Genomic DNA, 22,731 nt, shown 5'->3' with positions numbered 1-22,731 from the left:
TAGCGTCTGCTGCCGGGGGGAGGAGCCTGAGAGGCCGCTGCTGTCAGTCAATGAGATGGGCGGACGCTTCCTTCAATGGCAGCGCAGGGGAGGAAAGGTCACGAGGAGGATTGGCCAATCAACACATCGATAACTTTCAAGGTATTGACTTGATTTTCTTGTGGTTTTTTTACTCTGGCGGGTTAATGATGGACGCAGAAGAACACGAACAACAATGAGTTCAGTTTGAAAGTATAAAACTAACAAAGAAGGATTTTACACATGGCTTTCTGTGGTCACTTCTGCAAATGAAGGAAACTATACATTAATCTAGATAGGTTGGGATTGAGACCCTCACAGTCAAACCTGTAATCAGCATCATCAATGCCTCACAGCTAAAGGGAAAACAAAACATGCTGAAATATTTGACCTGCTATTTGTTTCAAGGCTAACTTAAAGCACTTCCAGGTGTAGATATTTCTTATGAAAATTACATCTTAACACAAGACTTAGTTGAATATAAAAGTGAACATCTTACGCATGAACATAAAAATATAGCTTGAGGTTTCATTAAGCATGTCTGCTGGCATTTTTACACAGTAAAAAGCTATTTAGTTAAAGCTCTTAAACTAGATTCCAAACTGTGCAATGATGTGATTTTTGTTCCTGCAAAGTGTTTCTTGCTTGTCAGAGTTGGGGGATCTTTACAAACACACAGCAAGGCGAGCTCAGAAGCCATCATAATTAGTCCCAAAAGATTGTTTCTTTTTTTTCTCTGCCAGAAGTAAAATATTACTTACAACAGATAGATTTTTATGGGCAGCTTTGATCTTTTCCATTCAACACTTTGAGTAAAGTCAGATCATTTCAGTGAGGTTCTCTCTGCAGCAACCCCTCCTGCAGGGTTTCCTTTTCAAGAAACAACAAAGATGGAAGTCCAAATTACTGAAGGCAACTCCACCCAAACCAACAATTTAACCCGTTCATTTAACCCTTGTGCTATCTTAGATGACCCCACCCTTACTTTGACATGTTCTCCCTACCATGACAAAGGTGGATAAAGGTGGAAAGATTTCATGTAATCCATGGACACCAGTGAAGATCACAAATCATTGAAGAAAAAAGGTTCAGAGCACTGTCTAGTGGGTCTAGATGACCCAAGTGCCTAGGATAGCACAAGGGTTAGGAATGGTCTGGATTAGCTGCAGAGAAGGATGGGACAATGGTGGGAAACTCTATTTAGGTAATTGTGGAGCAGAGAGAGACTAAAAGGAGAAATTTCAAAGTACAATGAGGTGAAATTCAAAAGTTGAGACGTGTCAGGTGAGGGGAATGATTTCCATTCTCTCTCAGTGCCGCTTTCTTTAATGTTTCAGCCTCATTTTTGATGGAGAGACTTTCAATGGTGTTTTTTTATGTGCTGAAGGTGACCTAATGTAAGGGGAAGTCCCACTGAGCCGGACCGTTCACACAACAGGAACTGATTCATTACTGCTCTGCTGCATCACACAAAGATGGACCCACCAGGGATCCTCAAAGAAGTTTAAAGTTAATTTACTACTTTGCAGATGACTTGTCTTATCACTTAGAAATTAAAGCATGGGTTCATTATTTCTTAACTCATCTGGCATTTTCCACCTCACTTATTCTTCTCCGCGATTTCCCAACAAGCACAGCAGCTGTTAATTATGGCCTACAAATATTGATTAATAAAGAGTGTACATAAAAATAGAAGGAGGCAGACAAGGATTCGCTTCAAGGTTTATTTACATTTTTATGTGTTTGTTTGGCCTGTTTGTTCTGCAAACTGCATCTAATCCTCTGCGATTCACGTCCATGCAGAGATCGGAGATTCTTAACGACTGCTGGAATGAATCCACGTGAATGCTGCTTCGTTGTAAACATCTGCACAGTGGGGCTGTCACTAGAAACAGGATGTCAGATTCTGCACTGATTTCAGATTTGAATATTTATGAGCCTTCCCTTCACCCAGCTGCTTTGGCTCACAGAGAAACAAGTTCAGTGGCACAAACATTCTGAATCTAAAAGAAGATGCAAGGTCATGTTCAAATCCGCGGAATCTGAATTCTGCACCCTTGTGTTCGCCTTCCCATTCAAACCCAAATAATGACATTTGCCAAAGTCCTGCAGGTGTTCTGCTCATCTGACAACACGGGGCGTTAAAAGAAAATGAAATAGTTAAGCAACATCAACAGTGTTACTGGTGGACCCTAAAAAAACAACTTCCTTTTGCACAAAAACAAGGAAGGAACTAAATCACTTGAAAGAAAAGTGCAATTCTTAAGTCAAAATTATACTAATGAAATTGTCTTATTTCCAGCAATGACCCCTTAGGGGTAGGGGAACATGTTACAAACACTATATTTCCCTCCCGACACTTTCACCTGGAACTGGTGTCTACAACCTGAAGCTCATGCGCCTCCTTTCTTCCCATCATGCCTCTCTGACTTTACAGATAAGAGCTAAGAATTTAAATAATGACAATGTAGTTTAATTTGTCTCCGTTTATTAAGTTATACCATATTTTTTAAGGATCTGATACCATTCCAATGAGTGATGTTTGTTTGCACATTGTGGAGCCACCCCCCAAACTGCATACCAGGTGAGCAAAGAGCATGATGGTGAAAGGTTTAGTCTACTGTTAGAATCAGATTAAAGCACATCGTTTTCTCTTCTGCTACACAACAGTGTCTAGTTGCTGTTTAAGTTCATAGTTGCATAATTCTATGAATGATTTAAAAATAGAAATGTTTTTTTTTAAAGATTGGATCCAAAGCTAATATTGGATTCAAAACTAAGAAGAGAAAAAACGATGAATGCACAGTTTGTGCTGCTGTCAAAAGATGTTTTATTTTATTTTAAATAAGCATACACTGTTATAATTCAATGATTGGAATTAATGGAAAGCTGCAGTCTCTAAATAAATAAAAGCATAAATATTGTATTTTTCTTAGTGGAACTTGGTGGCTCTGATGGATCTTTTCCAAATTTTTCTGCTTTTTAGTGTTTCAACTTCTAGCTCTGATTTGAAATAATAGGAATACAACTATAAGGAATGTACCTATTTAGACAGAATAAGACCAGGATTGATCTTTTTTTATGTTAATGGACACAATTAAATTATGAAAGATTTATGTCTCTTAAAATGGTTTCTGTGAAATGCAGTGAATGTCATGACAGCTATTCCCAGGAGATCATTTCAACTCATCTTTAATATCAAGAAGCACTCAACATAAAACCTCCTTGACAGTAACGTAACATAAATAAACAGTTTAATTGGAATAAAGCGTTGATACATTTAAAAAGAAAAGTTTGTGTCAACTATAAGGTTAAAAATAATTACATTGGATTTTTTTTTAAGAGTGTTTATTGTATTGCCCTGGAAATCAATAAAGGTTGTTTTTACAAAGCAAATGAAACACATATAGTAAGACAGAAATCAAACAAGTTCTTTCTTCTTTTAAAAATGACACTTTTAATATAAAATAATAATATAATATAATATAAATAGGTTTTTAAAATTAAAGTTTCCTATATTCACTGTTGAGACAATTGACATAAATTCTGCATTATAGTAGTTTCCTTTCATAACTATTTATATTTAAATAATACACACTTTTTGTGTCAATTTAAGCTTTTTGTCTCTTCATTCCCAACTTCCCTTCTTTTCTTTGTCCACCCTGAGGTCTGATCCCATGTTTTCATCCCTCCAGCAGGAACAAATCTGGGTGAGACTGAGCTGGTGTGTAATTTTAATGTTACTTGTAAATATACAACAGTGTTTTTTAAAGAATAAGATTTTATTAGGAGCTTGGTTTGCCAAGCAGAAGAGATTTAGAAAATGTCACAAAACCAACAAAACAACATCAGTAATATATGCTTAAAGCCCCCCTCCGATGAAAATCCTATTTTTTGTGTTTTTGAAATGTACTTTTGGCATTTTTCTTATGAAAGAGAACTAATGTAATAACAATTCATTTAATTTGTGCATTTCTGAGTATTTCTCCCGTAAGTAGCTGTCAATCAAACTGCACCCGCCACTCAATTCCACCTCCTCAGATTGCATCTTCCATTGACTTAACACTAAAAGTGGCCGCCTCTGCCGCGAGAAAAACATCCCACAACCATATAGGGTTTACAGAGAATGGTCAGGAGAGCGGCCAGACTGCTTCCAGCTGATACAAAGACGACAGGAACTCAAGGAACCACTGGTTACAACCGAGAAGAGCATCTCTGAACGCACAACACGTCCAACATTGAGACAAAAGGACTAAAGCAGCAGAAGACCACACCGGGTCCCTTCCTGTCAGCTAAGAACAGGATGCACAGCCGACAAATCTGCAGCAACTGTGTGATGCTTTCATGTCAATATAGAAAACTTCAGAGGAATGTTTCCAGAACCTTGTTGAATCTCTGCCACTAAGGATTAAGACAGTTCTGAAGGCAAAAGGGTCTAACCCAGTCCCAGTAAGGTGGCCAATGATTGTACGTTGTTACGCCCCCTTTTGTGTCTAGGGGTACCTAGGGGGGCATAACATAAAAAAGTAAAGTTTTTGGCTACCAAAGTGAAATTAACACACCAAACGAATGTCTCCATAAAAATATAACAAATTTATTTACAAATAAATAAACAACCAACAAGAACTAAAAGTGAAGCAAAAAGGCTTCAGGGTGAACCCAGGCCAAAATAACAAACAGAACCCCACCTAACTGAAACATGTAATCTTACCTGCAAATGAAAGAAAAGGGAAAGCAAAGACAAAACACTAACCTCTCTAACCTAACAAAAACAGGAGAAAACATGTACTAAACAAAATGGCAGTTCACCCCTACAGCTTCACTTAACATAACTATACACCAAAGGACTAAACAGAGTGGGCACAAAACCATAAACTACAAAGAACTACGAAGAACTACAAAGGACGACAAAACAAAGTGCAACACAAACTAAATCAAATGGAGAAGACAAAAACAATATGGAATAGAGGGCCAAGCTGCAGTAGAGACTGTTGCAGCAAGGCTTCCCTCTCATGGTGTGGAGGTCCATGTGGTGGTTTTGAAAGGCTGCCTCCACCAGCTTGTCCAATTGGAGGCCGCACCTACATGAACCACATCTGCAAATAATCACAAACTAGCATACACAAAGACGCACAGAAACACAAAGTCCCACTCTGATACAAAAATAATACATAAAACACAGGACAAACAAACAAAATAAAACCAAATACGACCACAGCCGTAACATACGTCTGTGTTGTGCTATCCTAGGCACTTTAACATTGGGAGTTGGGTCATCTAGACCCACTAGACAGTGCTCTGAACCTTTTTTCTTCAATGATTTGTGATCTTCACTGGTGTCCATGGATTACATGAAATCTTTCCACCTTTATCCACCTTTGTCATGGTAGGGAGAACACGTCAATGGAAGGGGGGGTGGTCATCTAAGATAGCACAAGGGTTACGCAAATGCAATCTTCAAAAAGCAGATCAAATTTGCTTCGTGAGCAGTCCTACTCAGACCCATATTTTTCTTCTCAGACATCTTTTGTTACTAAACTTCTCTTTGGAGCATGAGGCTGCTGTCCTGGATGGACCCGAGTCTTTGGCTCCTGACTTTCATGGACAGTGTGCTAATTTTAAAGATCAGGCTAGAGAATGTTTCTTCTTTTGATTTAGGAACATTTTCAGATCTTTCTAAGAAAAGTACATTTCTGATGCGACACCGTCTTTATTGCACAAAGATGATTTTTTTTGGTATTTATTAGGTTGCTGTGTTTATTGAGGTCATTTTGGTTTCTTTTTTTTTGTTATTTTGGCCTAAGGTTTGTACATTTATTTGAAATAACATGTTATAGGACAAAGCTGTGATCTGACAGCAATTAGTCAAGCAATTTCAACGAGTGTTCACAAACATCCTGTCTGCTAAATCTTTATAATCTACACCTCATGCACCTGCAAAACCCACAAATTTCAACTGCATTTCTGTTATGGTAGCAATCTACCATATGCTCCAAATTAATAAAGTTTTTCAAATTAAAATGTGAGTGGAGAGTTGCATGATGGTTGCATGTTCTACCCTTTAGTAATCAGCCTTTGCTGCACTTGAGCTGAAACCTAAGGGTCCTCAAAGTGGGTTCCACAAACTCCTGCTGAGGTGAACAGGGAGTGTCATGGCTGCTCATCACATCAGTATGGTCAAAGGCATTTCACACTCCCAGAAAATGTTGCATTTACATTTTTTTAATGATTTTTTTAAATGAATTTGTTGTCTCATAGTCTGTTAACCCAATGACAGTCACAAGAGCAGCAACCTCTTCACTAATCTAAAACAACCCAATGCACTGCTAACTGTCTCACCTAATTGTAAGTAATCCACTTGTCCTCGGTTACCATGGCGTCTGCTAATTAAAGACACCCTATCTCAGCTAGTAAGTGAGTCTCAGCATCAGAGCCTTTATGCTGAGCATTGAGAATGATGAAGCTACCATAAGCGCGACTTTAAAGGATAAAAGTGGGAAGTTTTGTTTGTGTGTGTGTGTTCACAAAGAGCCAATCAGAGGTGACCTTCTGTCAGCAGCAACAACTGAAGAGGAAACATTGTTGCATCAAGCAACACTTGTATTTGTCTTATTGCCAACTTTATGGAGACAAGCAGTAACAATATTTCATAAAAAAAAATAATTCTGTTAATCTTTGTTTGTATGTATTTGTATTCTATTATTTGTTTTGCCATCTTTGTTTTTCCTAAATTAGCTAATGCATCATTGTGTAATTAGTGTTAATTAATTGAAATTACGTCAAAATAAAAGTCACTTTTTGATCTTTATGTCAGGTTTTATGATGTAATTTTTAGTCTGCTGCCCTTGATGGTCAGTTTTAAAACATTTGATTTTAATTCATTTATTTTTTTGGAGGTTGAATGTGGTGGATTTTACATAGAATGAATAAAGCAAAGTGCAAAACCATGTTTCAAAGAAATCCATATTGAATTTGTGGACATAGTATGGGGTGCCATTTCTAAAGGGAGACAGTCAAATATTATTAGAAATATTTTTGGTTATTAAGCCTGTTTTAGGAGAAAAAAACAGGTTTCATTTTTCAAATGCATATTTTCACCTTTTCAATCATTTACTTATAAGTGTCGCATTTACCAACTAAATATGTAGTTAGCAAGCTAGATAATTAATTCAAAGTTATTTTTTTATAATTATGTATTTAGTTCACAAACTAACTGTTTAGTTTGTGAACTAAATATTTAATTTTATAAAGTTAATATTAGGATAAAGCTGGATCTCTGAACTGATCCTTGCCAGAGGTGGATGTACCGAGTGGCCTCCAAAGTGTAGCGATGACCTAAGAAGAAGATTTTTTACAAAACTAAAAACTAAAACTGCTCATCCAATGTTTTCAGCCAGCAGATTGGACATGTCTTGAATCATTGACCACACAGACATGATGGGTGACGAGTCTATTGAGAAAGAATTCAGAGATTGCGCATAATCCAGCTTTTATTTTTGTTGTCCATTTCCGCTCATCTGCAAGGAAATTGCATGTTAGCTAAATATTTAGTACAAAACCAAGCATCTAGCACCAAACTAAATGTTTAGTATAAATAGTTCAATATTTTTGGTTATTCAGCCTGTTTTAGGAGGGAAAAAACAGGTTTCATTATTCAAATAGATATTTTCACCTTTTAATTCATTTATTTAACATTTACTTACTAAATATTAAGTTAGCAAGCAAATAATTTAATTTAAAGTTAAATATTTTTTTTGTTTAGTTTACAAACTAAATGTTAAGTTTGTAAACTATAAATTTAATTTGATAACAATAAACATTTAATCTACAAAATTAAATATTTAGATATAACCGAAATATTATTTTTCAAAATAAATATTTAAACGTAAGGAAATATTAATTGTTAAATAAATATTTGAGTCCAATTAAATATTTGAGTATTTTTCTTTAAAAATCTTGGTGGTTAGCGCTCTTGCCTCACAGCAAGAAGGCCCCCGGTTCAAGTCCCGGCTGGGGGACCTGGAACAGAACATCAATCGGGGACCTTTCTGTGTGGAGTGTACATGTTCTCCCCGTGTATGCGTGTCTCCAGCTTCCTCCCACCGTCCAAAAACATCCTTCTTATTTGGTTAATCTAAATTGTCCCTAGGTGTGAATGTGAGAGTGGGTGGGTGTGTGATTGCAGACACTCTACCCTGCGACAGACTGGCGACCTGTCCAGGGCATCCCCTGCCTTCGCCCACAAGTGGCCAGGATAGGCTCCAGCAGCCCCATGACCCCGAAAGGGAATAAAGGGAAGAAGATGAATGAATTAATATTTTGGCGCCAGTGTTCAGCAGCGGAGCTGCCATCAGTGTGTGAATGTGTGTCTGAATGGGACTGTAACTGTAAAGCGCTTTGAGGAAGGTATACGCCATTTACTCTCAGTCCAACACCATTGACTTTCTTCTTCTCTTTCTTCCTATGAACACGCCCTCTTCCTTTCCTACTTTCGTCAACAGTAGTCCAAATTCCACTGGCACACTGTTGTGAACAGCACCGATGGCGTTCGTGGTTAAGCTGGACCCCTACTGATCAGGTATGGATATCATAAGTCAAATTTGCATGCTTGATTTGGCAAAGATTTTATGTCGGATGCCCTTCCTGAGACAACCCTCTGTATTTATCCGGGCCAGATGTACTTTAACCACTCCGACATGAAAATTCAGAAACAAAAATGCAAATACGTTATGTTAAATTATGTTTCTTCTCTAAAGAGAAAAAAAACATTTACTGTGGGCAAAAAAAATCCCAAAGTTGTTCATAGAGGGAGTTAATTTGTCGCATTCGGAAACGCATCTGAACTGGAAAAGCATTTCCCTCGAGCTCGGCCAACAGGTTATCAATCTTTGTCTTTCTGATTAATGAAAGTACTTTTAGTGGGGGTTGGGGGGTGACGTCCAGTGTGAAGCCAGGCTCCTGGCACATTTCTCCGTTAGATCTCTCTGATCGCTTACACCCTTCAACCGATCCCTCCCTTCAATGAACAGCCTTAGTGGGTCGAGCTGCTGAGTTCAGTTACAGATGTTTTGTTTTTTTCAGTGCTGATCATTTTTGGGTCCTGAAAGCTCTTGTAAGGGTTGGAAGACATGTAGCACAAACACAGTGTGTATTTCCATCTGCAGAAACCTGTTCAACATTCATCCAACATCCTCATCAGCAAGCAGTACTTAACTCCTCTGCTGGGTTTCCTCCCTTCATGCTCAAATTACATGTCTGACAGAGTCCTAGACTGCTGAGATGTGGAAAAAAAGTTGGAAATATTCTGTGCACACTCGCACCTTGTTCCAGTGCACCTCTTGAAGCCGTTGGCCTGGCCAGAGCTGCAGAAGTCTGTTCCTGGCATCCGCCAGGCTGGGTGGAGGCAGACTGAAAGGCCCTGGAGAAAAACTCTGTGACCAGCTTTAATAGTGGCCATGAGAAGAAGCCCAGAGGCCCTGTCAGATGGTGGTTTGGTTTTGCAACTGGGCAATTTGCTTCTTTTTATAGATGGGCAATACAGAATGGTAGTCCCAGAGGAAATCTCAAGTGTGGAAAATTCTACTGGTATTGTTGTGGGCCAGCTCAAAGCCATTTGCACCTGACACCATATTGTTCATATAATCACATTACAGCTGTAGGAATGTGTCTGCAATGAACATGCAGAACAGCAAAAGAGGTAATGAAATTGCAAAGTATTCTTCATGTCATTGTAACCCCAATCCTACCTGAGCACGTCAACAAAGTCCTTTAACAGCAAGCACTCATCATCTCATTGTTTTCAAAATGTTACCATGACGACTGCAAAAAAATGGTGTCTCGCTAGCCCACAAGCACAAAAAATGGTTCACATGTTTACTTTACCAAGGTATGAAGAAGACGAGTTCAGCCTTTACTGAGGTCTCCATAGTAATCAAGTTGTAACATCACAGCAAAAAGAGAACGTTTGCTAAATCTTCCCAGAAGATTACCCAAACACATGTTTTTATTCCCGTCTGAGGCATTTTAAGGGGTTAAAAACATTTACCTTACATTCACAGAGATAAGCTGTCATAACATGCACCTGGATTATCAAAAAAACACAAAAAAGTTCAAGATTAAAGCTTTCAAAGTCTCATATTTACAGTCACAACACTCCCAGTCTCAAAAACCCTCCTTATTTTTTAAATGAGTTCATCTACACCCCTGTGTGAACAGGAATAGGAAAGCCAAATCACATACAAACAAACCTTGACTGTGGATTTTGTCCAGTTGTTGTGAAAACCTGGTCATAAAAACTTAGACTCAGCACACAACTTTAAAAAAAAAGACAGGAGCCAGGAGGAAACAATATGAAAGACCTGCTGATGTCCAGAGACGGAGATGTGGAAACCTAGATACGGGTTCAGAAGCATTTTACACACCAGGTTGGTTCCACACATTGACTGCATATGAGAAGTGGAGTGAGTGGCCCCTCCTCCCTCACATTCCAAACAGGAAGTACCCACTGGCTCAAAGGAGCTAAATAGATATCTGCAGAGGCATAAACAGCTGTTGCTCAGTCATTCTATTGGTCAGAATAACCATTTTTGCTCTGCTATTTTTATATAACGTGTTCTTGATAATCCTGTTTTGTTTCATGCTTATTTTTTTGTAGCGCATGTTTTTCAAGTTATAAACTGATCAATCTGATGCTTGATGAAAGTACGTGATTTTTACGTTCAACCTTCAAAACATTTGGCAGATTTCATTTAGCCTCCCTTCAAGTGGTAGGTGTGTGACTTCCAACAAGCTTACTCTTAATTTGGAGGAAGTGGTTGCTATAGAAACGATGACATAGACAGACTCAGACCAATCACTGTTTTAGCCTTAGTCACATGCACGCCTGTTCTAATGCTGCAGGTTTTTTGGGCTATCCGGGCCTGTAGAGGGTTGTAAAGAGAAGCAGTTGCATCATAAGATGGTGTGTCTTGCAGTTCCCTTGCATCCACCTCAAGACAATAGGCAAGGCAAGGCAAGGTAAGTTTATTTGTACAGCACAATTCGTACACAAAGTAATTCAAGGTGCTTCACAAAACAGAAAAATGCATTAAAATCACAATACATCATAGAAATAATCAACGTAAAATTTACTTTAAAAGAAAAGAAAAAATTGAAAATTGATTCAAAAATAAAGGAAGGAAAGGAAAGAAAAGTGCAGATAGGACCTTTCAGTCATATACACGGCTAAACAGAAATGTTTTAAGTCTAGATTTGAACATGAACACAGAAGAGGCCTGTCTTACGACTTCAGGGAGGCTGTTCCAGATTTTAGCTGCAGAATATTGAAACGCTGATTCCCCTTGTTTAGTTCTGACTCTGGGAACCAACAGGAGGCCGGCCCCTGAGGTCCTCAGAGTACGAGATGGTTCATATGGCACTAACATGTCAGAGATGTACTTTGGTGCTCGGCCATGGAGAGACTTGTACACAAGCAGAGCTGCTTTGAAGTCTATTCTTTGAGGTACAGGGAGCCAGTGCAGAGACCTGAGCACAGGACTAATGTGATCATACTTCCTGGTTCTGGTCAGGACTCGAGCAGCAGCATTCTGGATGTACTGAAGCTGTTTTACAGCTCGTTTGGACAGGCCGGTGAGCAGGCCGTTACAGTAGTCTAACCTACTGGAGACAAATGCATGAATAAGTATCTCCAGGTCTGGCTTTGACACTATGTTTTTGATTTTGGCAATGTTTTTCAGATGGTAAAATGCCGCTGATGTTACTGACTTGAAATGGCTGTTAAAGTTCAGGTCAGAGTCCATGATTACCCCTAGATTTCTGACTTGATTTGAGGGTTTAAGAGACAGAGAATGAAGGTAGCTGCTGACACTTTCTCTTTGTTTCTGTGGGCCAAAAATAATAACTTCGGTCTTGTTTGAGTTTAGCTGGAGAAAGTTGTTCTGAATCCACGCACTGATCTGATGGAGGCAGTGGCTGAGTGACAATGGTATTCACCATTCTCTTGAGGTGGTCAGTGTATCGTGAAATGTTTGTAAGGATAATGTAAGTTACACGCACTTATGACGTACGGGTGATGCTGTCATACGAAGCCCTTTATGCACCACTCCAGTCCAGCAAGGTGCGCTCACTGGCCTTACTGCCTTACTGACCGACAGACTTGTTGACCTGTCCAGGATGTCCCTTGCCTTCGCCCACAAATGCCCGGGATAGGCTCCAGCAGCCCTGTGACCCTGAAAGACCCCCAGCTTAGAAGATGAATGAATGATTGTATGAAACACATGTGTCTCCCCTACTTACCCCTTACTTACCCTTATGTGTTGTTTAGGGTTTACTGCAACCTGACACACGAGGGATACCAGGAACAAAGTGTGCACAAACATTGTCACCTTACTGGCTCACCGGGTTGTCTATGATCTTAAAATTCTGCATGGGCCAACTACACGTCCAGCATTATTCCCAACAGAAAGCCTGTATCCACCCATGAGGGCAGTTGGGACTAAGGCCTTCATTTGTCTCCTTTCCCGCTGCAAAGGTAACCCAACAATAGTTTTACAGAGATGGAGTACCGAGGCAAAGAAAGCTTCTTCACTGTTTGAACCTAAGCAAAGATGAACGAATGGTCTAACTAATGGCTCTTTGTCAGGTACTCAGCCATCATGGTTAAATTTCAGAAACACTGGGATCATAGCCCCTATTTGCTTTAAGTACAAGAACTTTGCACAAAATCCCCCTACAGTGAGCGAAATGTCACAATGCTGCAGTGTGCCGCTCCGATAACTGCCTCATTTCCTCTCTCTGCACTGCTTTCATGATGATGTTGGGATGGCTGAAATCAGTGTTGACAAATGAAGATATCCAGACGTCTGCACTTATGTGAAACATGTGGTCACTTTCACTGGACATAAGTCATGTACTGCCTCTTCCACAGTCCCTGTTTGTTTACTCAGTGGTGATTAAAATGGTTGCCCTCCAGCCTGCCCAGAATTTCGTGGCTGAAGCGTCTAAGAACAAAGTGGCTGCTGTGACGGTGAAACTTGAGCAGCAGAAGACAAAGTCTGCAACTCCAACTTTAAAGCATAATGAAGTGAGTCAAGGAGGATCACTTTTATAAAGTAATTACACGGCTGAGAGCATGAGCAAGCCGTCACACGAGTCACAGGAGGGTTAGTCAGGAATTTCTTTAATGTAGGAAACCATGTTAAAGATACACAATTGTGTCGTTTGTAGTGTTTTACACATCAATACTTTCTCCACTAATGTTTATTGGGTTCTAGTTTTTGAAAAAAACAAGATAAAATGCAACAAGACTTTATAACAACATAACTGTTGGTACAAAGAGTCTACTGAAATTGTTCAGATGTAGTTCTGTTCTCTTAAACCCAAAAGCCACTCCCCACCCTTCCAAGAAAGCCACATTTGTTCAGTCTTTTTCCAGCTGCATAATTGCACCTGTGTGGACTTTAACATTTAGTATTTTTGTACTTACCTCTTTCAAACTGTATATTTTTAACTGTACATTTTTACTGCTGCTGTTTTTTCTTTAACTTTGTCCCTATTTTTTGTACATCAACCTTAAGAAACAAGCCAATCATTTGAAATGTGTTATTATTATTACCATTTTAACTGATGCCTGCAGATGCAGATATGTTGATCTTTTCCCAGCATTACACTCTGACATTCCTGGAAGTTCAACCTTGGGAAAGTCTGACAGCTCTTCTGATGTTGGTGGAGTGATGGATTTCAGACTTTCAGGAAGAGCAACAGTTGCTTTGCAACATTTCTGCACATCTTTGCCTTTGAGTGGTGATCACAAACATATGGACCTAAATCTGAAAACATTTTTTTTATCTTGCAGATTACTGTGACCCGCTAATGGTCCATAAATTCAATGTGAAATGCATCTGATTCTCAGCGTAGCTGCTGTTTCTCCGTCATTTCCAGTCAGAAATGTACAGGTGGCGTGATCAAGGGTGAAAATAGAGTTTTGTTCATGCCGGTACTATAACAAGTTTCATCAACATTATAGTTTTTTAATAGCAGTAAATGCAGTTTAGGGGTGTACTGAAAACGATGAATTGATTTATCCAACCAAAGTGATCTGTCTGATTCACATTGTTAACTGAATGAAATTGAAGTGTCATGGTGGCCTGTCAAACTCCTCCCCCTCCAGCTCTGCTGCTCATCTCTCTCAGCTGTGACCACTCTACTCATCACACACCTGCTACTTAAGGAGACCCAGCTTCATCATTCTCCGCCAGTTCGTTAACCCTGATGGTGCCTAGTCTCCTGAAGCTCTCTACGTCTGGCCCCCTTGTCTCGTCCCAAGTTAACCTTGACTGTTTTCTTCACTTCAGGTCCTCACCTCATGCCAAGAGTGTCACCTGAATCTCACCTCCTTGAGCAGCAGCTGCCGTAACCCTCCTCGTCGACGTCACCTGTGTTTGTCAGCCACAGTCTCTGTGCTCCTCTGGATCTCCAGCCACGCCACGAACTCTGTCTGGCCTCCCAGCTCTTGGGACTCTGCACGTACGGTACCGGAGACTACAATCAAGAGCCGCAGCCACGTTACCCACAGCCTCGCCAGGAATCAGCAAGAACTTAAAATAAATTCTTTACTTTTCACTCACCTGTCTCTGCCTCTGGGTTCCAGCGTCTGGGTCCGTTCCGTGTACTAGCCATGACATGAAGTTTGCCATTATAAAATCATTTCAATAAAGTCATGTGACCATCCAGTGTCTAGAATGTTCTAAGAATGTTCCCTTTGGATTCTTTGGATGTGGAAAAACAGTGGACTGAACTTTAGGAAACATGTGAATGGATTTGACATTCATTCCAGTTTACTTGTTTGTTTGGACACAGATTTCATTTCCACTTGATGATCTGGAAGAAATCCAAGAATCTGGAAAACTTCACTGTTCAGTAGCAGGAATTTCTGTCTGAGTCTCACTGCTGGAAGTTTGGATCAAGATGATCTGGATCCATTTTAGGTCAGAGAATTGGATTGTTCAAAATAAACCGACTATGAATCACATCAGCGACCACAAAATGACATGAATCGAATCTTTGTTCAAATAAATTGTAACACTAATGTAGAGAAATGCATTGAAGAATAGATCTTGACTGTAAATAAATATGGAAGAAATATTTGAATTGATTATTGTACTAAAGAACTTGATAAATGCAGAAAATAGACCTTTTCTAATTTTCCTCTTCTCCTCTAGTTTCAATTTACACATCTTCATCCTCACTTGAACACAGCACAAATTACAAATAAACCCCAAACCTGCGCTTGTGATTGCTGCATTTGGACTGGACTACACTTGCAGCACTCGTACTTGTGGTGTCTGTCAGAACACAGTTTTCATTTCCAGATGCGGCTCAGATTTGGCCTGAAAGTGTTCACTATTTGGGTAGAATCTTCCTCAGTGGTTTAAGAGATTTTTGTTGATCTTTTTCTTCCTGTTGGTCACTGCAGGGTTTAATTGAACAGTTATCAGATCCAAATGTGGAAGGGCTAATTTCCTCTGTTAAAGGGATAATTCCTCTTCCACTTGTGTGGCGTTCATTACATCCGCACATCCAAACGTGGCATGAGTGTAAAGTTACAGTAATGCTTTTGAGTGTGAAGCTCAGTGAAGCCCAAGGACTCGGTTCTGCTTTCTTTGGTGTTAAAATGAAGATGCTGGCCCCCTGGAATCCAGAAGATGCCCAGCAGAAAGGTATTTTATTTCACACTTACTGCAGCTACCTTTGCTGCAACCCGTCTATGGTATCCAGTCTTAGCAACGTTTGGCCTGCCTACCCCCGGGCAGCCTGTCCAGCGCCTGTCCTCCACCCTGCCTGCAGCCTCACTGTCTGTCTGGCACTGAGGACCCCTGAGAGAAAAGGTGTCCTCCTTTTCTGCTTTTTTCTTTTCTACAATTGCTCTTTAATCAGCTGCCCACACAATAGGCTGCCTATGTGACCAGGCTGCTGAAGCTGATGTAGGAATATTTTATTTAGTGCCCAGGTTTGCTGTCCAGCTTCCAACAGCTTTTCTGTAGCCATCGTGCCTCCGGAGAACAATTTCATTTTAGTTTTTTCCCTTTGTAATGACATCCAACATGCAAAACCCTTTCTAAATGACTTAATTGTGGTGAAGCTCGCAGTGGTGCAGCAGAATTAATGCTCTCGCTAATAACAAAAACATACAAGTAGCCGCAGCTCAAAGACATATTTAATCTTTTTTCTGAAAACCTCTCAAATATTATTAAATATGCCATGAATAAATATGCAGTTTTAAGACTAATAACCCTTTAATGCTTATGTTAGAGACTGAAAGGTAAAACACACAACCGAAAATAGCAACCATCTGTGCAGCATGAACAGGAGACAAAGGAGTGAAGACATGTTGTGCTTTAAACTGATTAAAGCACTGCAAGCCTGCAACATTTCTCATTCAAGCTTCTCCTGCTGAAGGAAATTAGCCCTCTGTCCTCTGGCGAGCCGGAAAAAAATGTGTGGAGCCGGCTTGAGTCAACCCGGAGCTCTGCAGGAGGAGGCAGCAGCCCTGAGAGGAAAGCTGCTATCATTACGACATCAGTCGCCGCTCACCCCCTTAAACTCCCTCCTCATCACCGCTCATTTCAGCTGCAGAGCGTCAGCCCTGACTGAGGTGGAATATGGGAGCAGGGAGTCATTCCGCCAAGCCAGCTCCACGTGTGTGTCTATATTAATGAGATGCCACTGGCTAGCTGCAAACTTTTCAGCTCATCTCTGTCATTTTAAAACCCCATGTGCACTTTTGACTTCACATTCGGCTCCTTTCGCCCTTTAGGGAAATAAAAAGGGATTATGTAAGATTTACAGAGGATGATCTGGCTCTGGCCTCGCCGTTTCTCCTCATCATGTGATTGGGATAATTACTGGTCAAAGGATGGAGCTGGGGGGCGTGGCTCTGATGAACAGTTCAACACTAGAAAAGTGTTTTTTTCTCCTGTTTTTAATATAACATTTACACCTTAAGATAATCCGTTTCTCATGGAAATCTTCAGCAAGGTTTTACCTGCATTAAACACTGGCAGTGGGGCTTATTTTCATGCTACACTATAAAACCCTTTGGATATATAGTTTTAAATGTGGAGTTTAGGTTAACGTCTGAAATCTTGCACACTTTGTTAAAAACAAACATCTTGATTAAATGTAAGAAATGCTAATAAGGAAGTCATATAATAAAAAACACTTTTCAAAAAGTGGAAATGTTATTATATCTGCATACCTAAAAGCACAATGAGAAAACCCTGGACGACTATAGCAGTGGAACTTTGCATCTGGAAAACAAAACCTCGCCAAAAATGTTTGCAATGAAGAAAAAATGTGAACCTCAAAGAGCATATTGTTTCACAGCAACGGTTCCTCCTCAGTTCCACAGCAAACGTTGCAGAAGGGGCAGAGGAACAATTGATCTGCGGTACAGGCATCAATAACAATGGACATAGGAATGCTTTCCTTTAAGTCCCAGACATCTGCAACAGCAATGTGAAAGAACGAACAGAGTGATTGACAGGAGCACAAACAGTCTAAAAAAAAAACAACTTCAACTTGATGGAAAAGGGAAAACAATTAAAAGAAGAAAGGAATGGCTAATACACAGGCTTCATCAAATAAAGAAAGATTTAGCTGCGATATGCATAATTGGAAAAGAAAAATATGAAAGTGAAGAGCATCCAGGATTTCTGCATGCAGCCAAGTGATATGAAAGCAGAGAGCAACAAATTAGCCAGAAAAAGATCAAAGTGAGTCAATCTGATAGAAAAAAAGAGAAGAAACATTTGATTGATAACAATAAAACTGCTGCATGAACATTTATAGAGGTGTGTTTGACAGAAGTTGTGATTATGACGATTTTGTGGGAAGCTGGAAAGCTGTGTTCCTCTTCCAGAGTGTGCAGCTGGGTCACAGACTGGAGGATCGGGCCAACATGTTTTATTACTTCTGCGTGCTAAATCCACATGGATTTGCACCTTTCAATCCATTACAGCTTGCTGTCACCAAACATATCCAGTGTGAAATAGTGTGAAGCCCATAGCCCTCCATGTTTCATGCATAAATCCCATCACTATGCCAGCAAGCATTTCCAAGAGGAACCGCTGATGGCTTTATTCATGGCTCTTGTGGGACGCTGCAGAAACGCTTGAGTCCAGCCTAACGAGGGGGAAATCTGCACACTGTGAGGCAGAAATGAATGTTTCTGCGGCCCTGCTTTGTTCAGTCCATGTGTGAAAATGTCACACACGTGAACATCGTTTCAGAAATGTTTGCATGTTTTTCTAACCTTTCTGCAGAAGTAATGGTCATCTAGACTCCCTTTGTCCTGTGCTATTCAGGGAAAAGAATAAAAGTTCAAACTCCCCACTGTTTTACTGAGCAAATAATATCTTACATGAAGTGTTTGAAAGAACCCCCCCTAGCGTGGCCAAAGGTAAACAGACGTTATTTTCCTAATTGCATTAGGGATCTCCATGAGGGCCCAAGATCTCTCCTACTGCAACCCTGTATATTGATTTGTTGGTCTAACATTAATCCATTCAGGAGTTTACTGTAGGAGAAGCAAAAGGACCAGTTTTTCATTACATGATCAAAAACTGTTGTTAACGTGCAAACATTTCTTCATTTTCTGTATTGTAAAGAACTTTGTCTAATGCCTAAAGCGACTTCAGGTCCTGCATGCGAAAATTTAGAAACAATGAATTTATTCCATTTCTTTTGTTTTATTTTATCATATTTTTTTGCATTTACTGTTTTATTTTATCGATTTAGTATATTTTACATGAAAACTGTGATTTTAGTGTGTGAATTCACCTATTAAAAAAAAAAGAAAAGAAAAAAAAGAATTTGTAATGTTTTTTTACAGTTTACATGTTTTGCAGACTCATGTTTTTTACACTTTTGCAGCTGTATTTATTTAATATTTAATATTTATTTCTTTATTTAATAAGAATCTCATTTTTGATAATAATTTTTCATAATAACTTTAGTAGTATTTTTAATTATTTAATATAAAAGTCATTTGTGATGTCCTTTATTGATGTTATATTATATAGATTATTTCTGAATGTCGTGTTGCTGCCACAGATAAATGAATTAATAAAGTCATTTATCTATCTATTAATGGGTTTCGTCCTGTGGGTGAATATATTTATAAATAAATGTGATCTAAATAAAACAGACTGGATCACATGGAAGTCGATAGAGTTTAAGAGGCTCAGCTGCTTTCTTCCAGTAAGGATGACTAACTGAGGATGTGCAAACACGACAATATTACTCATTGCCGTGGCTTCATTGAAGCCATTGATCCTCCAGCCTTGTTTGGTTAAATTCATTCATCCATCAAGGTATCTCTTCCGGGGTCACAGGGTTGCTAGATCCAACCCATATGTTGGGTGAAGGTGGGGTACTCCCCAAAAAGATTGCCAGTGACTTTATAGGGTCATAAATATTAGAAAATCCTTAATAATTCTATTAAGTGCAGTTCAAAACTTTGTAACTATTGTTTTTCCTCATAAAAATGATCACATTTTTTAATTTTACCATTTTATAACATGTAGGAGGGGGGGGGGGGGTCAACAACCTTGTTTTGTCATTTGCAGAGTCCATCACTACAAAACTAAGACCAAATAAAAACAATCCTGAGCCTCTCCTTCTGTGATCAAGCTCAAAACACTGAAAACCTAAACCAGAACACTAGAAAAAGAGCAGGAACTCTACAATCAGATAACCGAGATGCCCAGACATCTTCACACGAAAGGTGCAGCTACACAAAGGTAAACATGCACCTTTTTTGGCAGGAAATAACAGGTCTTTCCACAAACGCCTTTTAATGGATGAAAAGGAAAAGCAGCTGGTCTCAGGTTTGAGGACCTCCGTTTGTTTGAGCTTTGAGCTGATCAGAGAGTTTTTATCTTGGAGGCGAGATCAGGCTGGCACACCTTTGTGTCGTTCCAGAGAAAGACCTGAGGGGAGCCGCTGACGTGGAATCAGAAACAGAGGCAATAAAAAAAGTGACAGTGTGATTTGAGATTAAGAGGATAAGCACGAGGATGCAGATGGCAGGCAGGGGGGGGGGGGGGGGGGGGTATGAATCAGTTTAAGACCCAAAAGATGCTCAGAAAGACTGTAATCAGGGTCAAGAGCGACAAAACTGAATTTATCTTGACAGAATAGTCGCAAAAGTCACACGTCCTACAATCGTATCTCATAATTGAATCTCAAACGGTTGTTTCCTCCTCATGTGTCCGATTGAAAATGTGATTTCTGCTGTTTGACACAAAGGCCTGAGACATCCCAGCATCCCAGGATTAGGAAGAACAAAGAGGAGCCCTCCATTTCAGCAGGGTTCCTTACTAATAATCACAGTACAAAGCAGCTTTGGAATACACTCTTTGTGGCTTGGAGATGCTGTAAAGTTATATTTGCTGTTAAATTGAAATCCTGTTTCAATGATATGACAGATAAAACCCTGACGCTCCTTTAACAGCTCATCGGCTTTACAGTGGCCAACTGCAGTGATGCTTGGAGGGATCGGATTCACGTCAAAACTGCTGAAACCTGTGCACCGCCTGCAACAGCTCCCCAAATGCACCCCCTCTGAAGCTGCTCTCAGTTCCTGAGATTGGGGGGTACAGGATTGCATCAATTTTGAAAATGCTTCCTTTATTCCCCATGGTGGTTTTGCACAATGATTGCTTTTCCACACCCTTGGGCTAGTCATCAGTGCAGCTGCCACATCACTACATGATAATGCCACGGATCCTTTGGCTGAGGAATGCAGAACTTTTTACCCACAAAGCACTGCAGCGGATACTGTGGTTTTAATGTCTTGATTGCCTCTTTGGTTTCTCAGAGCCTGATGATCTCCTCCATGTTTTCTTTCTTTCTTTATGTCTGCTGTCTGAGGCGACGGTGAGCTCCTGTGCAGACAGGCGCTGCTGCTCCTCTGCAGTATGCAGGTCACATCCGTCCGCATGGCGTTCAGCGGTCAATCACAGCTGCCTGCTGTGAGTCACACTGGCGGAAAAGAGACACTTTCCCAGCTGGCAGGATCGTGGTGACGGAAATGTGTTCCTACCAAAAATATGCAATTAAATGCGACAGGAGTGGATCATTAACGCTGGAGATGAAAAGTCAGCAGTGACCACTGCCAGAGGGGTCATTTTCTTTTGTAATGCACATATTGCAAAATTATATCATTCAAAATTACTTCTTTTGCTCTGCATCCCATCATTACCTCAACAGGAAGAGGGTCATGTCGTGTGGGACTTTGGCCAGTTGTCTTTCAGGCAACAACTCCTTACTTTCTGTATCTTCAACATCTATGATTAAGGTCTCAGTCATTCTCCTCAGTGTGTTCCTGTTGTCAAAGCTTTTTGTTTTCCAAACCTACGACTTTCTTTTCATTATTATTGTCTTTCCATCCGGATGCTTAAGATTTCAGTATTTTTCCCGTTCCTGACCGCTCACATAATGCTTTTGCAGTGAAAACTGATAAAAAGATGAGACGGCAGACATCATGTGTGCTTCCCGGAGATACAACAAGGAGTGTTGTCTGTCCTCAGTGCTCCTCGTCACCCTCACTGACGTCAAACGAATCATTCATCCCATCACTGTCCCTCTGTTTTAGATGTCTGAAATTTTACATTCCTGTCAGCTCCAGCAGACTGTCATAAATAATGATTAAAAACATGTGGCTCATAGCCTCCAATACTTGTAACCATAGCACTACATTAGAATTTTGGATGTCATCCAATTCTGATTTAGCCAAAAGTTCTTAAACGTATTACTGTCGTCCATCAGCAGCGATGCTGAAGTCACTACAAAAAGTTGATTTGCAGCCTGATTCTAACTGGAGACATGGTGCTAAAATGTAATGACTGCACTTATGAATTTTATATTAAGTTTATGGGATCACATTAAGATAACAATTCTGTCGTAAATGAAAAGCTTTCGGGGATCCTTAGCAGAGTGAACTTTTTTTTGCTTTGCTTTTGAGAACCCATCCTTTTTACCCGCTTCCTAGTAAATACAGAACCAATGAAAACTATTTTGAATTAGGGTTAAAATTTCTTCATCATGCAGAAATTTGTTTTTGATATGCAGGTTGGAGGACCTATGAGGGAACCCAACAAATGTGTCACTGACTCTGTCTGACCCAATTGCTCGTTTTTGAATGACAAATTTAGGTGTAGAAACTCCAGTCAACATGGCTGCACCACTTTAGGCAGCCATGTTGACTGAATATATTTGTTAGTAAAGATGTTATTTTTTTCGTTTTGTTTCCTCTATTTAGGAGATGACAATAAAAGTGATCAAAATACAGTCAGGAATATTTGGAATAATCTGAACTGCTTTATAAGTGGGATATATAACTATCAGTCCATCTTCTGTACCTGCTGAATCCCTTTTAGGGTCACAGGGCTGCTGGAGCCTATCCCAGCTACTGTTGGACAAAAGTGGGGTTCACACTGAACAGGTTAAGAGTCTGTTACAGGGCCACACACTACTTTTTTTTTTTTACACTTTTTAACCTCTTATAATGGTAGACATGAAAAAAGCTATTATCTTGGATTTTCCCCTTTTCTAACTCATTTATTTGATGGAATTGTATGTCTAGAGAGGCACCTGCATTAGAATGACATGTTAACCCAGCAGACATGTTTTAGGAGTGTGGGAGGAAGCTGT

The 22,731-nt window shown here is 39.8% G+C and overlaps 1 long non-coding RNA gene across 2 annotated transcripts; it reads left to right on the top strand.

Annotated features, from left to right (window-relative positions):
* The first annotated feature begins 1 nt into the window (after position 1).
* Positions 2 to 14,641, top strand: LOC110017760 (uncharacterized). 2 transcript variants are annotated; one of them, XR_013654155.1, is made up of 4 exons: positions 2 to 141; positions 8,520 to 8,596; positions 14,186 to 14,289; positions 14,370 to 14,508. It is a non-coding gene; the product is annotated as an uncharacterized LOC110017760 (long non-coding RNA). The 2 variants fall into 2 exon arrangements; XR_002293259.2 differs by lacking the exon at positions 14,186 to 14,289 and having other exon boundaries at positions 14,370 to 14,641.
* Positions 14,642 to 22,731: the final 8,090 nt, after the last annotated feature.

Source organism: Oryzias latipes, chromosome 24 (assembly GCF_053564925.1).
Source record: "Oryzias latipes strain Hd-rR chromosome 24, Olatipes_Hd-rR_3.1".
NCBI classification, from domain to species: domain Eukaryota; kingdom Metazoa; phylum Chordata; class Actinopteri; order Beloniformes; family Adrianichthyidae; genus Oryzias; species Oryzias latipes.
The sequence above is the reverse complement of the archived record's forward strand: the minus strand, read 5'-3'. Positions and strand labels throughout refer to the sequence as shown.